This window comes from Furipterus horrens, unplaced genomic scaffold (genome assembly GCF_987537825.1).
Source record: "Furipterus horrens unplaced genomic scaffold, mFurHor1.1.pri manual_scaffold_9, whole genome shotgun sequence".
Taxonomy (NCBI): domain Eukaryota; kingdom Metazoa; phylum Chordata; class Mammalia; order Chiroptera; family Furipteridae; genus Furipterus; species Furipterus horrens.
The window spans coordinates 61500283-61507923 of NW_028327179.1; the positions used below are offsets into that span (position 1 = coordinate 61500283).

Genomic DNA, 7641 nt, shown 5'->3' on the forward strand with positions numbered 1-7641 from the left:
TATAATAAAATAGTTCTGCCTCTTTCTTCTCTATCTTTAAGCCTCTTACTTTTTTTCATGTTTTATGGTTTTGGCCAGAACCTTTAGGAAGTGGTTCCCTACCTTAAAAGAATATAGCTAATATTTATTAATTAAAATTGATGCCTATCATAGTTTTCTGAAATAGATTTTATCAGATAAAAAATTTCTTCCAGTCCCTCTTTGAGAATTTTATCATAAATAGGTGTTGAAAATTAGTAATTTTTAAAATAATTATTGACATAATACAGTGATTTTTTTCTATTGGTCCATTTTTCTATCTTCAATAAGATGACTTAAAGATTTTTCTGATATTAAACTATTTCAAGTTATTGTGATAAGCCTTTCTTTTTTAATTAATAAATTTTATTTTTATTTTTTTTTAATTTTTTTTCCAGGTTCATAATTTATTGTACAAATTGAGTATCACATGATGAGTTGACATTAGCTTCTCCAGGCATGGGAAATTAACAGACGAGGTACAGTTTAGAATCCTTTTATGTTGCTTTCACAGCTGGATTTTTGTGGGGCTTTAACTTGAAGTATAAAACTAGCAAAGCAATGCCTCCATATGTGGCCAGTACACAATTCGTTCTACCTGTGAGAGTGTAAGAGTTGAAATATTTTTTGATACCAGTGAACTGGAACTGAGCATCAGCTTCTGGACCTGCCATGATTTCAAGCTTGCAAAAATCACAAATTCCGCAGGCTGTGTCCTTCAACGTACGAAGTTGTACCTCCATAAATTTTATTTTTATAATAGTTTTAGGTTCATAGCAAAATTAAGTGGAAAGTACAGATCCTCCTTATACCCCCATATCTATACAACCGTCGTCGTCGGCAGCCGTCCGTCTCGAGAGACGATGGCGTAGCTTCTTGAGAGTCTATCTGCACCACCGAGAATGGCTGTGCAGTCCGATTCGGGAGTGACAATCCCTGCCGCACTTGGTACAGGTGAAGGCAGATGGCTGTTGTTGCTGCTGCTGACGCTGCTTCCGCCTCGATCTTTTCTGGACCGCCTCCTCGTTGCGCGCAGCCTCCACGCGTGACGTACCTTGCCTGACCGCGAGCCTCCAGGCTAGGCGGTCGTCTGCTTGAACTTCCCATGTGTTGAGATTGATGGAGCATTGTGTCATGTCCTTTTTGCAGATGTCTTTGAACCGCAGTTTTGGGCGCCCTGTCATCCTCTTGCCTTCTGCTACCTCGCCGTAGAGGAGGTCTTTGGGGATACGGCCTGCATCCATTCTTTTGACATGGCCGAGCCACCTGAGGCGTCTCTCGCTAAGAACTGCATGCAAACTGCTCATATTGGCTCGCTTCAGCACCTCGGTGTTGGGGACCTTATCCTGCCAGGCGACATGCAGGACGCGTCGCAGGCACCTCATGTGGAAGCTGTTGAGTTTCCTTTCGTGCCTTGCGTAGGTGGTCCACGTCTCGCTGCCATAGAGGAGAGTGCTGAGTACGCAGGCTTGGTAGATGCGCCGTCTGGTTTTCTCAGTGAGGCTGGAATTGTTCCACGCTCGCCGGTTCAGTCTGGCCATAACTGTGGCTGCCCTGGCGATTCTCCGGTTGACCTCCAAGTCGACTGACAGAGAGCTCGAGATGGTGGACCCGAGGTAAGTGAAGTCGTTGACAACCTCCAGGGTGTATCCGTCGATGGTGATGCATGGGGGAGTCCCCGTGCCTTGAGCCATAACATTCGTCTTCGTCAGGCTGATGGCTAGTCCGAACTCCTTGCATGCGTGGGAAAGGCAAGTGACTAGCTGCTGGAGTCCCTCTTCGGAATGTGATGTCAAAGCTGCGTCGTCGGCGAAGAGCATCTCACGGATGAGCACCTCTTTGACTTTGGTCTTGGCTCGTAGACGGGCCAGGTTGTAGAGCTTGCCATCGGATCTGGTGTGAATGAAGACACCCTCGCTGCAGTCCTTAAAGGCGTATTGGAGGAGCATGGAGAAGAAGATTCCGAACAGCGTAGGCGCGAGGACGCAGCCCTGCTTTACTCCGCTGCTGACTGGGAAGGCCTCAGAGGTTGCGCCGTTGTAGGACACCGTGCTGTGCATGTTGTCGTGAAAGGACATGACCACAGCAAGCAGATGTGGTGGACAGCCAATCTTCCGTAGCAAGCTGAAGAGTCCGCTTCAACTGACCAGATCAAACGCCTTCGTGAGGTCGATAAAGGCGAGGTAGAGTGGTTTATGCTGCTCGTGACACTTCTCCTGCAGCTGGCGTAGGGAGAAGATCATGTCCACTGTTGATCGGCCAGCTCTGAAGCCACACTGGGACTCTGGGTAGACGCGTGAAGCAAGGGTCTGCAGGCGGGCAAGAGCGACCCAGGAGAATACTTTGCCGACGACGCTGAGGAGAGAGATGCCCCGGTAGTTGTTGCAGTCACTGCGGTCTCCTTTGTTCTTGTACATGGTGATAATGTTGGCGTCTCTCATATCCTGGGGGATGTAACCCTCCTTCCAGCAGAGACAGAGTAGATGGTGGAGCGGCTGTAGCAGGGCTGGTTTCCCGCTCTTTAGGATTTCTGGAGGGATTCCGTCGCTTCCTGGTGCTTTCCCGCAAGCGAGGCAGTCGATGGCTTTGCCGAGCTCTGCCGCAGTAGGTGGGGTGTCTAGCTCCTCCATGACTGGTAGGTCTGGGATGGCGTTAAGAGCAGTGTCTGTTACGGTGTTCCTCGTTGCATACAGCTCGAGGTAGTGCTCGGTCCACCGCCGCATTTGCTGTTCCTGGTCAGTGATGACCTCACCTGTCTTGGACTTAAGGGGGGCGATCTTGGAGGGGATTGGGCCTGTTGCCTTCTTGATACCCTCATACATTCCTCGTGCGTTGCCTATATCGGTGGCTTCCTGAATGCTTCTGCACAGGTTTAGCCAATAGGTGTTGGCACAGTGGCGGGCGGTCTTCTGGACTTTGTTCCTGGCAGCCCGTAGAGCTTGAAGTGTACTGGGAGTGGGCGTGACCTTGTAAGCCAGTAGGGCCTTCCTCTTAGCCTCGATCACGGGTTCCATTTCTTCCCAGTGAGCCTCGTACCAGTCAGCGTTCTTCCGCTCTTTCTTCCCATAAGCAATAATGGCGGAGTTGTATATGGCGTCGCGGAGACGTGGCCAATTGGATTCGATAATGTCATCTGCCGCCACTCCCTCGCCGAGTGCATCTTCCATCTTGTTGATGAATTGCTGGGTCTTAACTGGGTTGCTGGCACAACTGGTGTTGATGCGTGGGCGACCCTTCATCTTGGAGTGGTGCAACCTCTTCGGCATTATGCGCACCTTGCTTACCACGAGGGCATGGTCCGTGTCGCAGTCTGCACTGTGGTAGCTGCGGGTGAGGAGGGTGCTGCCAATATCCGTTCTTCTGGTGATGACGAGGTCAAGCTGGTGCCAATGACGGGAGCGGGGGTGCCTCCATGACACCTGGTGGATCTCTTTGCACTTGAAGAATGTGTTTGTCACGCACAGGCCGTGGTGACACAAAAGCTCAAGCAGTCGCTGACCATTCTCATTGATCTTTCCTCTCCCAAAGTTTCCAAGGCAGGTGGGCCAGGCCATGTGGTCGGCTCCTACTCTTGCGTTGAAGTCTCCAAGGAGATAGAGAGCGTTACTTCTGGGAATCTTGGATAACGCTTCGTCCAGTGCATGGTAGAACTCTTCTTTCTCTTCGGTGGTGGCGCAGAGGGTTGGGGCATACGCGCTAAGAATGCTGACTGGGCCGGAAGTTGTTGACAATCGGAGGGTAAGTAATCTCTCTGTGCCTCCTGTGGGTGGCTCTATGGAGTTAACAAGCGTGTTCTTCACAGCGAACCCAACACCGTGCTGTCTTGGTTGGTCCGGAGACTTCCCTTGCCAGTAGAAGGTGTAGTTGGTTTCTCTGATAGTTCCGTTGTCGGCCAACCGGGTCTCCTGTAGAGCCGCAATGTTGATGTTTAGTCGTGCCAGTTCCCTATCGATGACAGCGGTTTTCCTGGCACCCTTGATCCACGGAAGGTCTGCAGTAAGTCCGGGGCACATGGTCCTGATGTTCCAGCTAGCGAGGCGAAGAGCCGGAGGCTTCTTTCTTGTTGTTTGCTTGGAATTAACTGGTGCGGGTGTTTTGTGGCCCACTTTTCGAGAGGCACCTCTCTGATCCCCACGCACCCAGTGGGGCAGGCGAGCCATGGCGAGACGGTAGCTGTCCAGTGAGGTGCGATGACCTCTCCCACCGTCAGAGGAGACCCCTGGCGCTCGTTTCCTTCGCCAATCGGATGAGCTTATAACCGGTATCTGTCTCCTCCCGTGTTGAGTCGACATCTTGCGATGACGCTGGAGTGTCCTCTCAAGTGAAACTGAAGCTACAGAACCTGGGCAGGGTGATATGGAGGGTCTGCTGTTGCCCATGCAGCAGACCCCCCCTCTCTTCGCAGCTGAAGGGTCCAAGGGAAAGACGGAGTCAATACAGCTTGGCTTCAGGTGCGCCGCAGGAGTTGCCGGTGTTGACTACAATGTCAAACCGCCTTAGGGACTCCGGCTCCGGATTTTCTGTCGGGGTTTACTCCCTTAGCCTTTCCCCTGAAGAGGTATGCCGCAAGGCAACGGAGGTTTATTGGAGTCAGAGTTTTCCTTCTCTGATTTTAGAGATGTCCTTCCTCTTTCCTCCTTTACAGTCTTGAGGGCAGCATTTACAGGCTAAAATAGAAAACTGGCAGTGTAACCTTCTAAGCAGATACTACCAATACCCTGCTTGGGTATACTCACCCAACAATAAACATCTCTTAAATGTCCTCCAAGTGCCATGCCTCGAATTAGTAAATGGCAGTGCAATGGCAGCCAAATATTTGGATCAGTTTCACTAAGTAAACCACCAACACAAGTAGGTTTTTAAAACAATAGAATAGTGTCTCATTTTATTAAAAATAATAACTATTTTTAAGCAACTTACCAGCAACACTGAATAAAAACCTGGCTGTGTTTCCCACTGTTTCAACTGCTCCTCAGCTGGCTTTAACACAGCAGTATCCTGACTGGTGGCCTGAGTTAAGACTTGAAGAACAACAGTGCTGGCACTATTGAGATCCATGGAAACCAATTGGCTCAGTCCGAATAGCCCGGCTCTCCAGCTTCCACTGTCCAACACGAAGTGGCATCGGTTGGTCCCGCGCCCCACGCTTGCAAGTCCACGCGCCGCCGCCCACTGATGCCGAAAGCGGCTTCTAGGAACGCGCCATGTTCTGAGTCGCAGCTCTAAACGATGCGGACGCTTGTCTGTCCAAGGTCACAGTACTAGCAGAGGGTAAGTTTAGAACCTGGTTCAACAGCACAGTTCTATACAACAGAGCTGGTTTCATGTCATCATGCGTGGATCTATACAACCACAACTTCCCTAATCATGAACATCCTGCACCATACTGGTATTTTGTTATAATCAATAACCCTTCACAGAACCATCATTATCACCCAAAGTCCATAGTTTGAGTTAGGTTTCATTCTTAATTTTGCACATTCTGTGGCTTTTGACAAGCATATGATAACATTATCTACTACCATTGTAGTACTATATAGGCTAGTCTCACTGTGGGGTGTACTTCAAGCAGGAAATGTATAGAGGTATACAGAGACTGACCTCATTGTTTTCTGCTCACTGCAGAGTCAGTTATTGTTTTGCTTTCTCAGAAGTAGAATTCCTGTTCATTTTTCTCCCCTCAGGTACTTCATCCCCTTCTGCTCCTGCCTGCTGCTTCTTTTTCCTTCTATATTTGTCTCTCCATGAGTTTTTCACAGTTTTTAAGATCTAAGAGCAATCAACTCCTGTCTTGTTTTTGCTTCACCTACACAGTTGGTTTTGGCATCAAGAGCCATCATGTTATATTATTTCTTTTCTTGGCAGCCAAAGTAGAGATTTAAACCTTATTTTGTTTGATTTCAAAACCCATGCTCTATGATGTCATAAATGAGAAAGGACTCGGGGCATTAGAACAACTAGAATTACAGATGCTATCTTGAAATGAGAAGCTAATAAGCAGTTGACTTTCTTAGATAAATTTAAGGGCACATATTTTTATTCTCTGAGTCACATATAATCAAACTTTATTGCAGAAAATTTTGAAAACATGTTATTATAAGCTGTAAACAACCATTATTTTACTATATGATAGTATATTTTATTCCTATTTATTTGCATAATCCTTTAAGTCATGAGAAAAATCAATTTACATTTTTTATCTTAAAAGAGCAGTACAAAGAAAAAAGAAATATTCCAGAACAGTTTAAAGGGAATCTCACTTCAACCTCAAATACAGAACCATATGCAACTGAGGTCTTGGCAAGGATAAACTCCAATTCCTCAGCAAAGTCCCATCATATGCCAGTGATTGAAAAAGTCATTTAATATCCATGCCCTATAACAGTACAAAATAAGTTTAAAATAACCCAAAAAGTTTGTCTACTGTTAGGAGGACCTTCTAATTCTTCCCACATTCTTAGACCATACCAATTTTATATTGATAGAGAAGGAAAACTCTGACTTCAAAAAACCTCCGCTGCCTTGCGGCATACCTCTTCAGGGGAAAGGCTAAGGGAGTAAACCCCGACAGAAAATCCGGAGCCTGAGTCCCTAAGGCGGTTTGACGTTGTAGTCAACACCGGCAACTCCTGCGGCGCACCTGAAGCCAAGCTGTATTGACTCCGTCTTTCCCTTGGACCCTTCAGCTGCGAAGAGAGGGGGGGTCTGCTGCATGGGCAACAGCAGACCCTCCATATCACCCTGCCCAGGCTCTGTAGCTTCAGCTTCACTGGAGAGGACACTCCAGCGTCATCGCAAGATGTCGATTCAACACGGGAGGAGACAGATACCGTGTCACTCCCGAGTCGGACTGCACAACCATTCTCGGCGGTGCAGATAGACTCTTAAGAAGCTACACCATCGTCTCTCGAGACGGATGGCTGCCGACGACGACGATGACGACGAGTCCATGCTTTGTGTTTGGAGTTGATCTCTTCTATCAGGACCTAATTTCTAGTATAGTTGCACCTTCCAGTATCATATTTAGTTATTTAATAAACTCAGTCTTAAAAAGCTAAACAGTAGCTTGGGAAAATTTTTCTACTTTAGAAGAATCTTGACTCAATATTTAATTGAAATAGAGAAGCTGTCACTATTGCTTGTTGTTCAGTACTTATATGACTGTCAGTAACAACACAAATTCAAAGGAAAAGTCAGGCTTCTATCTTGCACTAGAAGACTCACTGACAACCTGAGGCTCCGGAACATCTTCTGGAAGTGTAATGTAGATTACTGTACATTGTACATGTCTTTTCACATGGTAAAGTTATGTGACTCCAAATTAACATCCTCTGTGGCTATGATTAATGTAAGCATAACATAAGGGAAAGACTTGTAAGAAATAAGGCCCACTGATAAATTATATCATATTAGGCTGACTTTTTTCACATGTAATAAAACTACTTGACTAATATAAAGTTTAATGAACCTTATTTTCATTTTTCCACAGGAAGATGAGTTTTTTCAGGGAGCCCAAGACAGAGAAAACCAACTTCTGCTTTTTCCACAAGACTTACTTGACTAATGATTAATTAAACTAAAGTTTAATTAATGAATCACACAGTTTCTATTTTTTCTTTTTTA

At 46.6% G+C, this 7641-nt stretch overlaps 1 pseudogene; it reads right to left on the reverse strand.

Moving 5' to 3' along the window:
• Positions 1-438: 438 nt before the first annotated feature.
• Positions 439-752, reverse strand: LOC150001836 (ATP synthase F(0) complex subunit k, mitochondrial pseudogene; annotated as a pseudogene).
• Between the last annotated feature and the right edge of the window lie 6889 nt (positions 753-7641).